Here is a 20,274-nt window from a genome sequence, read left to right on the forward strand (position 1 = left end):
AGCTTGCCAGCTTGTCCTGTTCCAGTCCCAGCTGCTGCTGCTGAACTGAATTCTCTCTCTCTCTCTCTCTCTCTCTCTCTCCCAGAGAAAAGCCCGTTTTACTCTCCCTGCTTGCAAAACCACATGGCCCTCTTAGAACAGCAACCTTCACTCTGACAGACTGCGGCTCTGAACCTAATTCTCCGAGTTATTTCATATGTTGTTTTTCAAAACAACAATCCATTTGTGAAGTCCCTTGGGCACTCCCCAAAGCTTTTGCAAAGGCATTCTGACTGGCCTGACTAGCTTGAGCAGAGCTCCAGTATTTTAAATGAGATCTCCCATACTTTATCTCCCAAAATCATATCTCTATACAATATAAAGCACAATATATTCTGTCACAGGATGGATGGGTCACGTCTCCAGAATGGAGGACCATCGCCTTCCCAAGATCGTGTTATATGGCGAGCTCTCCACTGGCCACCGTGACAGAGGTGCACCAAAGAAAAGGTACAAGGACTGCCTAAAGAAATCTCTTGGTGCCTGCCACATTGACCACCGCCAGTGGGCTGATAACGCCTCAAACCGTGCATCTTGGCGCCTCACAGTTTGGCGGGCAGCAACCTCCTTTGAAGAAGACCGCAGAGCCCACCTCACTGACAAAAGGCAAAGGAGGAAAAACCCAACACCCAACCCCAACCCACCAATTTTCCCTTGCAACCGCTGCAGTCGTGTCTGCCTGTCCCGCATCGGACTTGTCAGCCACAAACGAGCCTGCAGCTGACGTGGACTTTTTACCCCCTCCATAAATCTTCGTCCGCGAAGTCAAGCCAAAGAAAGATATTCTGTCACAGTACTTCTCACTGAAACCTTTTTTAACTTAACTCTCAATCATATTAAATTTTGATTTGTATGTATTGTGAGCAGTTTTGGGCTCCTCATTTAAGAAAGGATGTGCTGACATTGGAGAGGGTTCAGAGGAGCAATGTAACTATGATTCCAGGAATGTAAGTGTTATCATATGAGAAGTGTTTGACAGCTCTTGGCCTGAGCTCATTGCAATTTAGGAGAATGAGGGAGGGATCTCATTAAAACATTTTGAATGTTGAAAGGCATGGTCATAGTAGATGTAGAAATGTCGTTTCCCATGGTGGGAGAGTCAAGGACATAGGGGGACAACTTCAGGCTTGAAGGATGTCCACTTAGAACAGAGATGCAGAAGAATTCCTTTAGCTGGAGGTGAACCTCTAGAATTTGTTACTACAGGCAGTCGTGGAGGCCAAGTCATTGGGAATATGTAAGGAAGAAATTGATTGGTTCTTGATTAGCCAGGGCATCAAAGGTTATGGGGAGAAAGCTGGGCAGAGGGCTGAGTGGGGAAAATGGATTAGCTGATGATTGAATAGCAGGGCAGACTCGATGGCCTATTTCTCCTCCTATGTCATTGTCTTATGAATAAATCGTATTAAGTGAGGTAACAACCTACTAAGCTCAAAAGCAGCTTTTGAAGAACCTGGCCAATGTTCCCCACCAACTTCAACCTACAGTAAAACCCCTAGTATCTGGAATACAAGGCACCGGCAGCCTCAAGCAACTGGCCAAAAAAAATGAAGAAAATAAATCAATCACTTGGAACAAAACCGTAAAGAGCAACAAATTGTATTGCTCCATTGATAGCACCTGGCTGTCATAAGGTATTCAATCAACATTCATTGAGCTTGTTTTTAGACCAGGAAAATCATTGTCATGTGGTTCATAACTCAATTATGAATGAACTAAAAGAACCGTGCATAAAACACACAGAATTTAACTAAATGCAGTTTCAGATGGTCAAGCAGAATTCTTCAGAGAAGCTGGTAAGGATCACAGAATACCTGCATGTATCAGAATACTTATTTCACTTGTTGCTATTATAGCAATTTTCATTTCTTGTTTGCGATGTGTATAGTTAGTAGATTGCATGAAATTTGTTTATGTCATGATACTTGTGCTTGGGGTTTACTTACAAGAAAACAACAGAAATCAAAAATTTTGTTAATTGAGGACATTTTAATTTGGTATGGTAGCCAACACCTAAAAACATTAATTAGACTAGTGTAGCTATATCAAAGGACAAAAGCAAAATAGGAAGGATCAAATTGGAGGACTGTAAAAATAAAATTCCTGATATCAGTTCCACTTAAAATACTGAAAAAATATCTGGTAGTTACTGAAAGCAATCCAATCTACATCATTTTCAAATGAATTCAGGCTCCAGATCATGAAAATTTTGCCATATCAATCTTTTGGTATGACCACAAACAATATTGAGAAATTACTTTTCACTGAAGAATCCAAAGTATCTCAAGGAAGAATTCCCCCAAAGTATTTTGAAATAACATGGCAGATGTGGAAAATTGTGAAATCATCTACTTAGGTGACTGTAACAGAAAAGCAGTGTGTTTGTTAAATGGAGAAAGATTGAGTAATGTTGATATGCAAGCAGACTTCTTTGAGCTTGTAACCAAATAACTTGTCAATATGCAGGTACATTAGATGATTATAGATTTCATAATGAGAGGGTTTGAAAATGAGTTAGGAAAATTGTGACTTATTGCAATTATTAAAACCCTCCCAAAAAAAAATACTATCATGTACAGTTTAGTCTCATTACCAGAAAAAGGATGTACTTTCCAACGAGGATGTAAAGCAAAGATTCATTAGCTGGAATACACAAAAATACTGGAGAAACTCAGGAGGTCACACAGCATCTATAGGAAGTAAAGGGTAAACAATGTTTTGGGCCTGAGCCCTTCATCAAGGCATGAGCAAAATGCAGGCAGGTATCTGAATAAAAGATGGAGGGAGGAAGGGACAAGAGGAGGAGCACAGGCTAACAGGTAACAGATCATAGGTGGATATAGGTGAGGGTAGAAGAAGAAGAAGAAAAAGGTGGAAGTGATGGGAGGGAGTAGCTCTCTGAATGGAAAGGGAAGGGGGTGGGTAGCTGGAAGAAGGGAGATGGAAGGATATGGAAAGAGGGAGACTTGGGGAAAGGTATGGGTTTAATGGAAGTTCTGATTGGACAGTGCCCATGCAGAATATTAGGTGATTTTTTTAATTTAAAAAAATACAGCATGGTAACAGGCCCTTCTAGCAAATGCACCCATGCTGTCCAAATACACCTTGTGACCAATTAATCTACTAACCTAGTGTTGTCCCTCCGATTTGTGGTTAGCCTAGGCTTGGCAGTGTATGAGACATGGATAGACATGTTGGTGTGTGGAATTAAAATGGTTGTCCACTGGGATGTCCCTGTTATTGCAGCAAACAGAGTGAAGGTGCTCAATTAAACGGTCTCCCAGGCTACATAGAGGAGTCCAAAACAGGACCACCGGATGTAGTAGATGACCCCTGCAGATTCATGTGAAGTGTTTGCTTCACTTGGAAGGACTGTTGGTGATGGAGGAGATGTGGGCACAAGTATAGCATTTCTTGAGGTCATAAGGGAGTGATTGGTGGAAAGCGATGAGTGAACAAGGGAGTCCCAGATGGAATGGTACCAGTGAAAAGCAGAAAGGGAAGGATAGGGGAAGATGTGTCTGGCGGTGGGATCATAGTGTAGGTGGCAGAAATTATGAAGGATAATATGTTGGATGCAGAGGCTGGTTGGTTGGTAGGTGAGGATAAGTCCTTATTGCATCTCAGGGCAGATGTGTGGGACATAGAGGAGATGTAAGTAAGGGCTGAGTTAATGACAGTCAAGAGGAAATCCACATTTTGTGAAGAAGGAGGACATCTCAGATGTTCTGAAATTGAAGTCCTCATCCCGGGAGCAGATGCAACAGAGATGAGGCATGCTCATGACAATAAATTCTGATCCTGGAATTGAAAGAAAAGAATGGGATCCTTACATTGGAAAGGGTCTGTAGTTGAGGTAGCTGTGGGAGTTGAAGTTTGTTGAAAATATCTTGAGAATTTGTCTCCCAGGATAGAGACAAAAGGGGAGGGTGTTGCCAGAGTTGAATCAAGTGAATTTGAGGTTGGGGTGAAAGTTAGCAGCAAAGTTGATGAACTCACTTTGGGTACAGGAGGCAGCACCAATATTGTCATTGATATAGCAGAGGAAGAGTTGTGGAGCCTTGCATGTGCAGGCTTGTAGCATGGATTGCTTCACATAGCCAACAAAAAAGCAGGCAAACCTGGGTCCCAAGTGGGTACCGATGGCTATCCCTATGACTTGGATAGAACGGGATGAGTCAAAGGAAAGCAAGTTCTGGCAGGTGGTGGAGGAAGGGGACTGGTTGGGTCTATTTTTGGTAAAACAATGAAGGACTTTGAAACCTTCAATATGGGTAATGGAGGGGTATAGAGATTGGACGTCCATGGTGAAAATGTGGAGGTCGAGTCAGAAAACTAAGTTATTGAAGGGATGGAGGGCATGTGAGGTATTGCCAATGTTGGTAGGAAGGGATTGGCCAGGGGAGATGAAATGAAGTCAAGGAAAGATGATACCAGTTCACTGGAGCAGGAGCTTGAGGAAACAATGGGTCCATCGAAACAATTGGTAAGAGATGGAGCTGGGCAGTATGGGGCTGGGAAACGAGAGGTGAGAAGCAGTGGTGGTGGGGAGGGGGCAGGTTGGAGTGATGGTGCAGGAGACGGTGGCTTGATGTTTCTTGATGGGACCCTATTCAAGGGGTAAGTAAGAGGAGAACTGTTGCCGGGCCTCGGCAAGGTAGAGGTAATTGTAGCAGTCCACAACAGCACCACCCTTGTCTATCAATTTGATATTCATTAGCTTGTATCCATCCATGACAGATTCACAATATAATGACAGCTTGGGTAGATTCAGACTGTACTCTGAGACTTGTAAGAGAAAGATCTCATTTAAATTTACAAAATTGAAGTGCTTGAAAGGAAAAATGCAGGGATGATGTTACCTGGGGTGGGCTGGGGTGTCAAGAACCATAGGCTACAGTTTTGAAAATGAGGGGTAAGCCATTTACGATTGAGATGAGGAAGCATTTTCTTCTTCAGATGATATCAAGCTTGAAATTCTCTACCCTGCATTGTTCTGAAGGCTTATTTGTTGAATTAATTCAAATCGGATACCAATAGATTTCTGGATGTAATGGAAATGAAGAGATGCAGTTTTCTTTTTAAAATGGTGCCGAGTTTGAAGGTCAGCATTGACCTAAATAAAGAAGTCCTGAAGAGTCTGACTGTTTACCATTTTTTTTTAAAGTTCTTGGTGCTTCCAGCTTCCTTCTTTTGACGCAAAATTCTTTAGAAGGTTTCCAGTATAAACGCTGTTTCATTTTTATTGGTCATGTCTTTCCAGTGGAGAGAGTGCAGAGAAGGTTTACCAGAATGTTACCTGGGTTTAAGCATCTAGAGTATAGGGAGAGATTGGACAGATTAGGTCTTTATTCTTTGGAGCGTAGAAGGTTGAGAGGGGATTTGATAGAAGTATTTAAGATTATGAAAGGGATAGACAGAGTGGATCTGGATAGACTATTTCCGTTAAGAGGAGGAAAGATTAAAACAAGAGGACATGAGTTAAGAATTAAGGGGCAGAGGTTTAGAGGTAACATGAGGGGGAACTTCTTTACTCAGAGAGTGGTAGCCGTGTGGAATGAGCTTCCGGGAGAAATAGTGGCGGCGGAGTCAATTGTATTATTTAAGAAAAGGTTGGACAGGTATATGGATGAGAAGAAGATGGAGGGTTATGGGCATTGTGCAGGGAGGTGGGACTAGAAAGGGGTGTTTGGTTCGGTGCGGACTAGAAGGGCCTAATGGCCTGTTTCCGTGCTGTAATTGTTATGTTATGTTATATGTTCACGCAACAGACTATAAATCTTTGGAATGGAATCATTTTGAATTATTTAAAGCTGTATGGTTATAAAGTTGTGTCGTTTTATAAACCTCACCAAATATTAATCTTGTAATACTACTTTCTGTTTTGAAGGCACAGTAAATTTGCATGTACTATAATTATCGTTAATGTTTTCAGATCAACTTCAGGTGAGTTAAATGCAATGCAGAGAGGACACTAGATTGCTAATGGTGGAGAAAATTATTGTTTAGAGAGTGGATAAATAATCCATTGCTCCCTCCCTGACTTCCTCATCCACTCCTCCCTTCTCTCCAATCGCCCCCTTCGGCACCCTCCTCTGTGACCATAGGAGATGCTGCACTTGCACCCACAGCTCCTCCCTCACCACCATTCAGGGCCTCAAATAGTCCTTCCAAGTGAATATTTCACATGAATCTGCAGTGGTCCCATTGTGCTCTCCTCTACATCGGAGAAACTTTACAGACTGGGAGATTACTTTGTTGAGCATCTCAGCTCTGTCTGCGCAATAGCGTGGATCTCCCAGTGGCCACCCATTTCAATTTCCTCACTCCATTCCCTTGCTGACATGCCTGTCCATGGTCTCGTGTACTGCCAGTCTGAGACCATACACAAATTGGAGGAACAACACCTCATATTCAGTCAGAGCATCCTATAACCAGATGGCATTAACATGAATGTCTCCTCTTTCTGTTACCATCCCTCCACCCCATATGCATCTATTTCAATGTTTCTTTTCCTCTCTCTCTCCCTCTCTTTTTCCTTTTCCCTCTGCCTCCTTTGCCCTTGCTCAGCATTCTGTGTTCTTCCCCTTGGCCTTTCTTCCCAGCCTTTTAATTCAGGCACCAGCCTGCTTTTTACTCAACCCTTGAAGAAGGCCTTGGGCCCAAAACCTCAGTTATGCAGTATATCTTTACTTCTAATGAATGCTGTGAGACCTGCTGAGTTCCTCCAGCATTTCTATGATTTTACTACAATCACACCATCTGCATACTTAGATGAATAATAATCAAGCAGGCTGCTTTGTCCTGGCTAGTATCAAGCTTCTTCATTGATGTTGGAGCTGTATTCCTTCAGCCAAATGCACCATTTGGATATGCCTCACGGTAAAAAGCCCTTTTGGCCCACAAGCCCGTACCACCCAAATATTCTAATTCACCCTCAACCCTGGTGCGTTTGGAAGGGTGGGAGGAAACTGAAGCACCTGGAGGAAACTCAAGTAGTAATCTCATTATAGACATCGCCGGACTCAAGCCTGGGTCACCTGGTGCTGTATCAGCATTGTTCTAACCACTGTGCTGTGATGCCCATATACTGTATATTGACTCACTTGAATTCATCTATTTAGATTAACTGATTATGTCCAGGATTGTCACTAACTTTCTAATGCTTGTTAATGCATAGATGGTGGGAAAAAAAGTAACATGTATCCTTTTTAACTTTCATTATGCATGTTGTTTCGGCTTGCTGGTCAGTCACTACCCCACTGTGCTTTGTTTAGTTTATTAGTCTTACTCTGGACTGCCTCTAGGTGCTTATGGAGGATTTTTTCCCTTGAGGAAAAGTGGAGCTTCTCGTTCAGGAATACCTGACATTTTTGGCTTGTCCGTTTATTGAATTCCTGCCCATTCTCATCTAAGCAGCCCTGTCTTTTCTTGGCAGAGCAGACAAGATGAAAGTCTTTTTATGACCAAAATAGAGGGCAGCTAACCTTCAGAATGACTGGCAAACTGCTCAACCTCTATGAAACTCCAGTAATAAGGTACCACACATCTCAGTGGGTAAGCTGCAAGACATTGGACACACTTGTGTTTCGGCATGCTCTAAGGTGGAGCTCCAAGCCCTTATTAATTCAGTCACTGAAGCACAAAAAGGCATCACATTCAAAATCCACATGTCAAAGGACCTCTCCCAACATGCCCTTGCCATATCACAGTACTCTCTGTTTATAATAATGAAACAGTGGCAAAAAAAAGAACCACTTCTCTGATCTTGGGATCCAACTCTTAGGAACGGAAGGCATTGATGACAAAATTCATCACCAATTCCAATGCACCACCACAGATTTTCGAGAAAGGGATGTTCAAATATCACAAGTTCAGACACAGCACAAAATTCATGTTGTGTCATGCAATCACTTCCCTCCTATCAGTTCTGAGAGGAGGACTACTACAACAAACCCCTTCGGGCACTGGAAAGACATCACCATTGCTGTCTCCAGAACCTCCTCCAAAATTTACAGGAAGGGCATGCAAATCAGTGTCCGCATCCTCTCCTACCTTAACATCCTCAGGATTGAGGCTTCAGTTACTCCATGCCAGCAACGTTAAGAGGGCTCCATTCAACACAACCTAATGTCAGACTCCAAAATCCAGCATCCGATTCAGAACTGTAATATGGAAGCTTATCAGATGGACAAAGGAAGGATTCAAGGATTTGATTAAAATCTAACATCCCTACTATCTCTGATGAATCTCTGACCCACTATAACTCAAAATGGAAAAGAAACATTTGGTTGGTATTGAGAACCAACTGGTACAGTTGCTGTAGAGCATTGGATTGAAGGTCAATTGAAGGACCATAAAAGTGGCAAGGAAGATCACTGGGGTCTTCATGTCCTCCTCCCCAGCCAACTATCAATATGATTGACTGGTATCATTGTTTAAAGATGGCTTGCAAATTCCATGAGGGCCTCCACCACCCCATATACAGCATCTTTCAGCAACTCCCATCAGGGAAGAGATACAGAACTATTGAAGCCAGAATCACCAGGCCAAGGAACAGTTACTTCCCATGAGCAGTGAGACTGCTGAACAAATGCTGAACTGTTAAAATAACTCTGTGACTCTACTATCGATTTATTCATAATTTTTATTTTTAGTTTGGTGTGGTGTATTTCTTTATACATATCGTGTTTGGTTTGTTTTTGCACTGAAGACTGGAGAACGTTGTTTCATTAGGTTGAACTGTTACAATAGGATGATAAATTTCTCTAAGTCACTGTTGAATGAAACACTTTCCATAGGCTACTAAAATGGTCTTCACTCATCGCTTCATAAATTAGTAAGTTTGATTCATATTCTGGAATAAGCCAATTTCAACACATCAGCACACTACATCCTTTTTGGAGTTGCCATGTTTTAAGAAACTCTCAGAACAATTGAACAGCTTACCATATTTTTTTGTCTAATTTACATGGTCATTCAGAGAAGATTCAACCGCTTGCTGAGATGCTTCAAAGAACACAGTGGATATATCTTAGTGTTAATTTTAATTGTTAGTGAGGCTGTAAGAGCTCAAATTCAGTATTGTGACAGATTATGTTGTGTTTGTTTTGTAAATAGATATGTTTTTGGGAGATAAATTGGGACAGGTTTTTTTTAGTGTAGGTCACATACAAACACTTTAAAACAGATTTTATTTAAAATGCTGGAGCTCTGCTCATGCTAGACAAGTCGGCCCCAGAGTCTTTGCTAAAGCTTTGGAGAGTGCCCAAGAGACTTCATTAATGGATTATTGTTTACAAAAAGGCAACAGATGAAAGAGCTTGTTGGAGCTGCAGACTGTCTGTAGTGGAACTTGCTGTTCTTAGAGGGTCATGTGGTTTTGCAAGCAGAGAGAGTCAAACAGCTTTTCTCTCAGAGAGAGAAAGAGACAGATCAGTTCTGCAGTTTTACAGTCAGCAGCAGCAGCTGGGACTGGAATAGGACAAGCTGGCAAGCTTGTGGAAAACCCCATTTGGAAGATGGGTTGTGAGTGCTTAATCCAGCCTGGTCAAAGCCCTTGTGGTTATACAAGAGGAGAGGACTGACTGTCTAATGTTTCACTTGAAATAAGAGAAACAAAAAGGAACTCTGTGGGGACATGAAAGAGGTTATCATCTGGAGAACCCTGAGGGGACAAGTTTCTTTGGCAAGACACTGAAGTGGCTGATTAAAAATGAATCAGCTGTGGGTGTCCAGCGAACAACAAATCTCTCTGAAAACTGACAAGAACCTTCCTGAGCTATAACCGTTTACCTTTCAAGCACCAAAGCCTGATGAACTTTATAAATATTAAATTCTATGCACAATATAAGAATTGCCCAGCCTACTGCATGGGGCAACCTCTGTACCTGCAGGAAGGTAAGGGGACAAGACAACACCTGGCCGGTCTGTCAATCAGTTGGCATGAAGGGATCAAGCTCCACCCGGATGGGTGTCAATCACCCTCCGGGATATTACCCTGCGCCGGCCTCCCGAATCTCACTCAGAGTTACTGCAGCTACAGCCAGCCTGGCTCTGTGGAAGTCTTTGTGAATTAAGGCCTGTTGTATAGTCTTTGCCTTGTGTGTGTCTGATTCTGTCTAACAAAGCTTCACAATTTAATCCACAAAATTTTACCACGGCTGCCATGGAAAAACTCCTGTGCGTAGGAAACCTCGAAGTCGACCCACGTCACCTGGAAGCCCAGACACACTGGCAGCACGTGGTCATCAAGGCACACAAAGGCGGCATCCTGGACTTGGATTGGAAGAGGTTGATCCTACTCAGGTCAAAGCTGGGTTCCCATGCCTTCCAAGCAACCAAATGCTGCTCCATGTACAAGAGCGCAATGGACACTCTCGAGAACTTGTACAAGCCCCACATGAATGCAGTCTGTGCAAGGTACATCCTCAACACCTGAGCCCAGCAACCCGGGGAGACGGCTGTGTCTGACCTGGGACACTTGCGAGAGTTTTCCCGACCGTGTCTGGCTGAACCCAGGGTAGGTGTAGAGGATGTCAAGAGGCTGATTTGGGACGCCTTCGTCTGAGGGCTAAGCTCGAGGGCCATACGGCAGAAGCTGCTGGAGGACGACATCTATGCCCTAACCAGGACTGTGGAAGTGGTCCAAACCCAGGAAGCAGCAGCCCTGCATGTCGAAGCCTTCGATTACAGGTTCCCCCAGGCTCCCTCATGGCCCTCTCACACTGCAGCTGCAGCCCCAGACCGAGCTGGGGAGGAGAACGTCACTGCAGCAGGTTCTTGACGCCCCTGTAAGTACTGTGGGTCCTGATGAGGGTCCGATCGACGATCGCGCCAAAACTGCCCAGCTGTTAGCCAGTATTGTACCCAATGTGGCAAGAGAGGCCACTTTGCAAAAGTGTGCCTCTAAAACGTGCTGACAGCTCAGCGACCCTCTATGACCACCCCACCTCCCCCACGGAACCCCCCACGTGCGCGTGCCAGGTCACGCCATTGTCTCCGTGATGACTTCTGCCTTCCCCGACTTTGACGGTGCAACATTTGGCCCCACCAGCGACTGTTGCAGCGTGTGCCCTGAGCACCTACACCAGCCCCCGCCCTTGCCAGCGCCACATGGCGAGAACTACAGCGATGTAATTTCCGGTGTGTGACATCACTTCCGATTGACGGAATGACATCACTGCTGCCGGCCGTGATGAGGTCACTTCCCCTGGCACAACAGACATGACTGGGGAAGGAGGCCAGCCACACAGAGGGCCCCCGCATGCCGCTGCCATCTTGGGCCAGGCAGCGGCCAACATAGAGGGCCCCTAATGACATTGAGATCGACGTGGTCAACATGGACGATGACCAGGCCGCCCTACTGATGCTCCCCATGCCTCCGGGTGCCATCGGCTGCCGCAAGATGTTGACGAGGTCAGCATGGGCGAGAACTAGGCCGCCCTCCTGACGCTCCGGAAGCCAGAAATAGCTGCACACAGCTGGAGAACAGTGACTCCGACTCCGAGACAGTCCTGGCCGCCACCATGCTGACCAGGGATGTCCCTCACAACCTTGGGCACTCGATGATGGATGTGCAAGTCAAAGGACAGGTAAAAAAGTGCCTGTTCGACAGTGGCAGCACTGAGAGCTTCATTCACCCGAGCTTGGCCCACTCCCTGAGATTAAAATTCCAACCCACCACCTGCTAGATTGCCCTCGCCGCCAAGGATAAGACTGTTGATACCCTCGGGCATGGCCGATATAACTGTGGGAGAGGAAACTTACACAAGGTTTAGGCTTCTGGTTATGCCCAAACTCTGCGCCCCACTCCTCCTGGGTCTAGATTTCCAGTGCCACCTGCAGAGTGTCACCCTTGCCTTCGGGGTGCCCCAACTTCCACTCACATTACGCAGCACGCCAACCTACCAGCCCCGACCAACCTGCGGCCTCTCCACACTGTGCATCACCCCACTGGCACTCTTTCTACATCTTGCACTAAGCTGCAAACCGATCGCCGCCGGAAGTAGGTGCTATTGCGCCGCAGACAGAGACTTCATCAAGGCAGAGGTGCGGCAACTCCTGGCGGAAGGCGTCATGGAGCCCAGTAACAGCCCTTTGAGAGCCCATCCCGGTTGTCAAAGGGGAAAGTAAGCTGAGGATGGTCGTGGATTACAGCCAGACCATTAATCGTTACACCCAGCGAGATGCCTAACCCCTGCCGAGGATCGCCGACGTGGTGAACGAGATAGGCCACTACTGAGTTTTCTCCACGATTGATCTGAAGTTGGCATATCACCAAATCCCCATCCACCCGAAGGTCAAGGCCTACACCACATTTGAGGCGGATGGGTGCCTGTACTAGTTCCGCCGAGTTCCCTTTTGGGTCACGAACGGGGTCTCCATTTTCCTGCGGGAAATGGATCGCATGGTAGACCGGCACAAGCTGAAGGTGACGTTCCCATTCCTGGATAACGTCACTCTCTGCAGCTGTGACCAGCAGGACCATGATGCTAACCTGGAGAAATTCCTCCAGACGGCCGGGGAGCTGAACCTCACTTACAACAAGGAGCACCACCCACCTCGCCATCCTGGGGTACATCGTGGCCCACGGAGTCGTCGGCCCAGATCCAGAAATGATGCACCCATTAATGGAATTACCCCTCTCCCCCACGCTAAAGGGCCCCCACAGGTTCCTGGGTCTGTTCTCTTATGACTCGCAGTGGGTCCCTCGCTTCTCGGACAAGGTCCGCCCTCTGACCGAAGCCACAACTTTTCCCCTCCCACCCGAGGCACAAGCAACCTTCACCTGCATCTGGCAAGATATCGCGGACGCCACGATGCAGGCTGTGGATGAGGACTACCCCTTCCAGGAGGAGAGCGATGCCTCTGAGGTGGCCCTCGCTGCTACCCTCAACCAAGGGGGGGTGCCCCGTCGCTTTCTTCTCCAGGAGCCTCCTCGGTTTCGAGCTAGGGCACTCCCCCATTGAAAAGGTGACCCAGGCGATTGTGGAAGGAAAATCATCCTCCTCACAGACCAGCGGGCCGTGGCATTCACTTTTAACACTACCCACAAGAGCAAGATCAAGAACGACAAGATCCTGCGCTGGAGAGTCGAGCGGGCAACCTACAGTTACGACATCCTGTACCGCACTGGGAAGTTTAGCGACTCCCCCGATGCCCTCTCCTGCACCTGCACATCTATGCACAATGACAGGCTGCAGGCATTGCATGAGTCCCTCTGCCATCCGGGTGTCACCAGGTTGTACCATTTTATTAAGTCCTGAAACCTACCGTACACCGTCAGGGACATGACCGAGGCCTGTTGGGTCTGCGCGGAGTGTAAACACCGCTTCTTCTGCCTGCTCCAGTTGTAAAGGCTACCCAGCCTTTTAAGCGTCTCGGCATGGATTTCATAGGGCCCCTGCCTTCCACGAACCGAAACCTCTACTTCCTCACAGTAGTGGACGAGAACTCACCCTTCCCTTTTGCTATCCCTTGCCCGGACATCACCATGCCCACCGTCATCAGGGCCCTGGGGCAGATTTTCACCATGTTTGGCTACCCCGCCTTCATCCACAGCAACTGGTGGTCTAGTTTCATGAGTGACGAGCTGCACCAGTACCTGACAGCAAGGGGCATCGCGACCAGTCACACAACTAGCTATATCCCGAGAGGAAATGGGCAAGTGGAACGCAAGAATGGGGTTGTCTGGAAGGCAGTCCTCCTGGCTCTCAGGGCAGCTGAGTACTGGCAGTATGCCCTGCCGGAGGTGCTCCACGCCATTCGGTCACTGCTGTGCACAGCTACCAACGAGACCCTACACGGACATCTGTTCTCATTCCCCAGGAGGTCGGCGACTGGAATGTCACTCCCAGTATGGCTCATGTCCTTGGGACTGGTGCTCCTGCATAAGCAAGGCCGAAGACCTGGTCGAGCAGGTCTTCCTCCTACATGCAAACCATTACTACGCTTATGTTAGGTTCGGCAGTGTCTCAACCAGGGATCTGGCACCAGTAGGAGCACCCACCACACCACGCCACCCTCCAGCCCAGGATGACGCTGACTGGGCATACATCCCCATCCCCAGGCAGCTATGGGACGCGCAGGACCCCGACCTCCAGTGGCCCGCTTCAGCCTTGGGGGATGAACCCGCAACCCCCACCCACCCAATGCGACCCTCACACATTGACCCCGGCCACCCCTCCGTGCGGCACCACACCAGCCATACAGACCCTTGCCACCAGCCCCCCCATTTCCCCTCCAACCAGTGACCATGAGCCTGTCCTAAGATGGTCACAGAGACCCTGGTGGCCTCCAGATCGTCTCAACCTGTAAATATTATATGTATATAGTGTGTATGATTCCTTATTACTGTCCCCACTCCGGGACAATTTTAAAGAAGGGGGTGAATGTGGTGGTACACCACCAGCTTACTGCAGGGGGAACCTCTGTTCTTGAAGGAAGGGGACAGGACAACACTTGGCTGGGCTGTCAATCAGTCGGCCTGAAGGGATCAAGCCCCACCCGGTCGGTTGTCAATCATCCTCCGGGTGTATAAGCCTGTGCCGGCCTCCTGAAGCTCACTCAGAGTTACTGCAGCTACAGCCAGCCTGGCTCAATGGAAGTCTTTGTGGATTAAAGCCTGTTGTATAGTCTTTACCTTGTGTGTGTCTGAATCTGTCTAACAGCACACCATGCCTGCAACCAGTGAATTTGGTGGAATGAGGTGAGATTGGACTGTGAATCAAAGAACTTTTCTGAACGTACACACACATACACGCGTGCTTAGAATTAGAAGGGGGTTAAGTTCGGTTAGTTAAGTCAATAGTGATAAGTTAAAGTTTGATCCTGTTTTCATGATAATTAAAAGCAACTTTTGTTTAAGTAACCATTTGTCTTGGTGAATATCTATTGCTGCTGGGTTTTGGGGTCCTCTGGGCTTGTAACAGTATCAATAAACTTACTGGTCAGCTAATACTGATGGGGTATAGGTTAATGGGGTCTAAATTGGGCGGTATGGACTCCTCGGGCCAATTTGCCTGTTTCAGTGCTGTATGTCAAAAATGAACATTTAAACTGCTCTCACTATGGCCTAGCTCCAATTAAAAGAAGAACTGATTTACTTTGTTGGACCATTTATAGTAAAATTTGATGATATGCACAAACTGTTTCAAATTCAACAAAAGGCTAAGAATTAAATGGTGCAAAAGGTAGATTACTGAAGGAATATCAAGCAAAAGATTTCTAGAGACAGAGACCTGTATTCAGAACACTGCCCAATAAAGACCTAATAAAATTATGCACAAGGCTTTATTTTGAACGGGGGTGGGTCAGATTGATAATATAAATAACTTCAGCTCTACATGACCAGTATGCTATATTTCACTTGCATATACACGTGTATGAGAACACAAATGTTAGAATTTACTAACATCCTTGTTTTTCATGTTATTAAACAATGGTCTCACTTAAAATACAGGTGGTTTTACTTTTTGACAGCATAAGTTGTTTGCATTTATTTTTAGCCTTTATCTGCTCGAGATACTTAAGTCCATGCTGAGCCAGTGTCTTAAAAGGACGTGTCCAAAATTTTACAATTTTAAGCTCAAAAATGTTAAAACAATGTAGCTTTCCCTTTCAGGTTTTTTGCTGGAGTACATGTATGACATCACATACAACTCAGATTTTTCTGCAGGTGAGACAGAATTACCACTCATTGTTAGTGTAAAATAGCCTGTACACAGTGTATGCATGTAAATAAATAAAGAACTATTAACAGATAATAAATGTAAACAGACTGACTATGCTATACAGAGCATAAAAATATCAATAGAGTACACGGGTAAGAGTCCTTAAATGAGTCCCTGATTGAGATTGTTAGGACACCTATACTTCTTTGCTGATGGCAACAGCCAGAACACAGTGTGTGCTGGGTGGTGTGGATGCTTGATGAATGCTGCTGCTCTCCAATGGCAGCATTCCCTGTAGAAGGTCTTGATAGTGGGGAGGGGTTTTCCTGTGATGTCCGCCACTATTTGGAGGGGTATTGCTCTCCTCATACTGGAACGTGATGCAACCAGTCAGCACACTTTCCACCACATATCTGTAAACCTCTGCAAACTGATGAGGTAGTAGAGATGCTGACATGCTTTCTTCATGATGCCATTCGTGTGTTGGGTCCAGGAAAGATCCTCTGAGATAGTGACTCCTAAGAACTTAAATTTCATCACATTGATTTAAGGATTATGTTTCCTGAATTTAATCCTGTAGTCAACAGTTAAAAGAAGAGTTAATGAACACTGAACTATTAACAAAATTCGTACATCTCACCATGAAAGACTACTAATACATTTACAGATCAAATGGGCACATTAGGGCATTTACTTTGAAACTTATGGAGCTCCTTTTAATAATATCAGTCCAAAAATTTTGCTTGGCCTCCCCCATTAATTCACAATGTAAGTGCTACTTCTGAAGATAAATTTCTTCAGACGTGTGGTGGAAAGTGTATTGACTGGCTGCATCATGGTCTGGTATGGAGACACCAAGACTCTGATTAGAAAGCCTGCAAAAGGTAGTGGACAAAACCCAGAACATCACAGGCAAAACCATCCCCACCATCGACATCATCGACAGGGAATGCTGCAGTCAGAATAGTTTGTTAATCTTAATTACTAATTCTTTGATATCTCTCCTATGTAAATTTTCAAAACCATATTGTCTGCTGAAGCTGTTGCTAATGTTCCATAAACAATGAATGGACTAGAAATATTTTCCCAATTTCTACCTGTGTAGCTCAAGGAACAGCTCAGATAATGTGTGTGATGATTATTCCTGCAACAATCATTTGGTCGGGGACATACTGGAAGACAGCATTGGAGAAGATGGAATTTATCATGTTGATATTTCTTGCTGATTTATAGATGAGAAACAGCCACAAGCATCACTTAATTACTCGACCATTGAATGAAGCAGAGTACTTCCAACCTGTACTGACAATGTGGTGGATGCAAGCTGGTTGTCGCCAAGTTTAGTTGTTAAAATGTGCTGTCTTTTTGCATTATACACAGTAACGTCACTAGGGTTGGTGTCACCCAGTACGGTAACTCACTGTGTCACCCCTCCCCCATATATAGTTGTAAAAATATAGAATAATGTGTGATAAATATAGTTGTAAATTGCTTTAATGTAATATTTCATAGATTATATGAATTCTAATGACAAAATTGTTTGTAAAACTTTCTACATTGAATTACAACATCATTAGTTATCACATTATTAGTAATTGAGCAGAAGCCCTTTTTTGATTTTTCTCCTTCTTTTGAATTATTATTTCATTCTCAAAAAAGTTATTGATGTAGGTTCACAAATACTAATTAGCATAATATTTTAGCTAAAGTACCAGAAAATCTGACAAAAGCAGCGTCTATAAAAAGACCAGCAGCAATGAAAACAACAGTATGTGATTGTAGTGCATGCAGATGAAAGAAACCACGTGATTCGAACTCTCATTGTAATTGGGTAATAATGGCTGAAGAATGGTTACAGGACTTCCTCGATTAAGCAGATTGAGAGGTGTTCAAGGACTCTGCTGTGAATCTGAACAAGTACACCAAGGCTGTGGTGGTCCCCACCAAATTATTCAGGGCTTTCCCCAACCTGAAGCCCACTGGCTCTACACAAAGTCCAGAAACACCTGGACAGTAAAGGTGTATTCATCAGGATGCTCTTTATCAACTACAGTTCAGCATTTAACACCATCATCTCCTCAAAACCGATCAGCAAACTCCAAGACCTGGGAGTTAACATCCCACTGTGTAATTGGATCATAGATTTCCTCACCATGGTGGAACCACTGTAAAGCTATTAGCACTGTCTGTATCAATGTACTGTATGGGCTGGCCCGCCCACACCTGAGACTTCATCCCACTGAATCTCCATCAAGGATGTTATGCTCAAACCCTCCCTCAGTACTTGCCTGGAACCCTGCCAGCAGTATGTGTCATGTGCTGATGTTTTATGGTGATTAAAGTCAATTAATCACACTCTCATTCTAATGTGGTTAATTGATAGCACAACAATTTAATCACCATAATTTTTGTGCCATGGACAAGGCAATATGGGCTGATAAACTGGACACCAACCCTAATTATGCAGAGGTCTCCATGAAATTCAATCACTGGCTGCACTGCCTCAACGTCTTTATGAGATTAAACAATGTGCAGAGTGAGGAAGATAAACGGGTTCTACTCTTTGCTCAGGTCGGCCACTGTGTTTTTCAGATGATCAAGGACTGCAATACTTAGCTACAATGGAGCTCCGCAGAGACCGTATCGGACCCCAGGGAATGTCATCTTTGCCAGGTACCTTCTGGACAGCCTTAGACAAGTGCTTGGTGAGTCAGTGGATGAATACATGTGGGTTCTGTGGGAGCTAGGTTGAGCCTGCGATTACAAAGATGTCTCTGCTCTTGTCCACTTAGAATAACTGATATGTGATACAAGTGTGTCTGAATTCAAGTTTGATCACATCAGACAGAGACTCCTAGAAAAGGGGAATCGAAGCTTCCAGGGTCATTGACCTGGCGAGAGTATCGAGACAGAACAGCTGAATGTGGAGGTCTTCTCCTCTGGAAATATGGCCGCCCCATGGGGAGCATGGATGCTGCCATCTTGGGCTGCGGAGTTCCAGATCACCGTGCTGCCATCGAGCACCTGAAGTGGTACTTGTGCAGCCACACTAAATATCCCCGTAAGAGCTGCCCAGCCCGAAACGCGACATGTTCCGCCTGCGGGAAGAAGTATACTATGAGAATGTATGTAGGTCCCAACCTTCCTCCAGTAGTGCAGCAGCCACCGCCATCTTGAACCTTGTTATTTCTGGCCCTACTTCCAGTCATGGGAAATGGCTCAGTGGGACCATGGGGATAGCAAACCGGGATGGCACCATTTCTGTCATCACTTCCGGTGGTGAGGAACAGCACTGTGTGTGCGGCATGGGGTCAGCTATCTTGGGGGGCGTCCACAAACCAGTACTACAGCTGTGAATCAGACAGTAACTAGATGTTGGCCTCAATTACCCTGGACCAGGACAGTTTACATCAGCAAGCCAGGGCCATGATGGACATTGAGGTAAACAGTCACGTCACGAACTGCTTATTTGATACCGGGAGCACGGAGAACTTCATCCACCCAGGCACAGGACAGCACTACTCCCTCACAGTAACTCTGGCAAAGTATAAAGTCACCCTGGCCTCCAAATCCCACTTGGCTGAGATCCACGGCAGCTGCACTGTGACATTGACTATGTGGGGCACTGATTACAAGAATTTTAAGCTCCTTATCGTGCCGCAGCTCTATGTGCCAGTCATTCTGGGACTGGAGTTCCAGTTCCAGCTCGAGAGTGTCCAAATGGAGTTTGACAGGCCCAGACCCCCCCCCCCCCCACCTTTTCATGGTCTGCAACTCTTAATTTTTAAACCACCTGCCCTCCCCTCTGAACACAACCTGCGGCCTGTCCACCCTCCAGGCCCCACCACTGCCTCTGTTCGAGAACCTCGCCCACTACTGCAAGCCTATCATCACCAAGAGCAGACGATATAGCCCCAGGGACAGAGCCTTTGTCAAAGTAGAATTTAAATGACTTCTGGCTGAAGGGTTCATAGAACCCAGCACCAGTCCCTGGAGGGCACAGGTGGTAGTAGTTAGGAGCAGAGAGAAACACTGCATGGTCATAGACTATATTTGGGCCATAAACCGATTTACCCAGCTGGATGCCTATCCACTCCCCCGCACGAAAGACTCTTTCCCTTCCCCAGGAAGTTGGCATCAGGAACCACACTACCATCCTGGATGATGACCTCTGGGCTTGTCCTCCTCCTGAGGCATACCAGGAGCCACAAGACTGATCCCCTGGTCGAGAAAGTCCACCTCTTCCATGCCAGCCTCCTGTGCACTTACATGGATTACCAGGATGGGCAGAAGACACTTTCTGTCCAGAACCTGGCACATGCTGGGACCACCCCCCCCATCCCCCCTACTAGCCAATCAGTATTCCTTCCCCTTATGATCCCAGGCAGCGTAACAGGCTTGATCACACCCAGGGAGCCCTGCCCCAACCCCAGACTGAGCAACCCCATGGTCCTATGAACCCCCCCTCAGCCACCGGAGACCCAGTGTGTGGCTATGCACAGTTTGTTTTTTGCGCTACCCATGAGTGGTAATTCTGCCATGCCCACAGGAAAAAGGAATC

The 20,274-nt window shown here is 45.9% G+C and overlaps 1 protein-coding gene across 10 annotated transcripts in view; it reads left to right on the top strand.

The window, feature by feature from the left end:
• ripor3 (RIPOR family member 3) overlaps positions 1–20,274 on the top strand; it is a 186,002-nt gene that overhangs the window by 15,498 nt on the left and 150,230 nt on the right. For 6 of the 10 annotated variants that reach the window (XM_069883659.1, XM_069883646.1, XM_069883643.1 and 3 more), the window contains exon 2: positions 18,306–18,418. The exons of 1 other annotated variant lie outside the window; for it this stretch is intronic. The gene's annotated coding sequence lies outside the window, so the exon portion shown is untranslated. Of the gene's footprint in view, positions 1–15,664; positions 15,719–18,305; positions 18,419–20,274 lie in introns of all 10 variants that reach the window. 3 more of the 10 variants (XM_069883648.1, XM_069883649.1, XM_069883644.1) reach the window with 2 other exon arrangements.

The sequence above is a fragment of the Narcine bancroftii genome, chromosome 6, assembly GCF_036971445.1.
Source record: "Narcine bancroftii isolate sNarBan1 chromosome 6, sNarBan1.hap1, whole genome shotgun sequence".
Classification (NCBI taxonomy): domain Eukaryota; kingdom Metazoa; phylum Chordata; class Chondrichthyes; order Torpediniformes; family Narcinidae; genus Narcine; species Narcine bancroftii.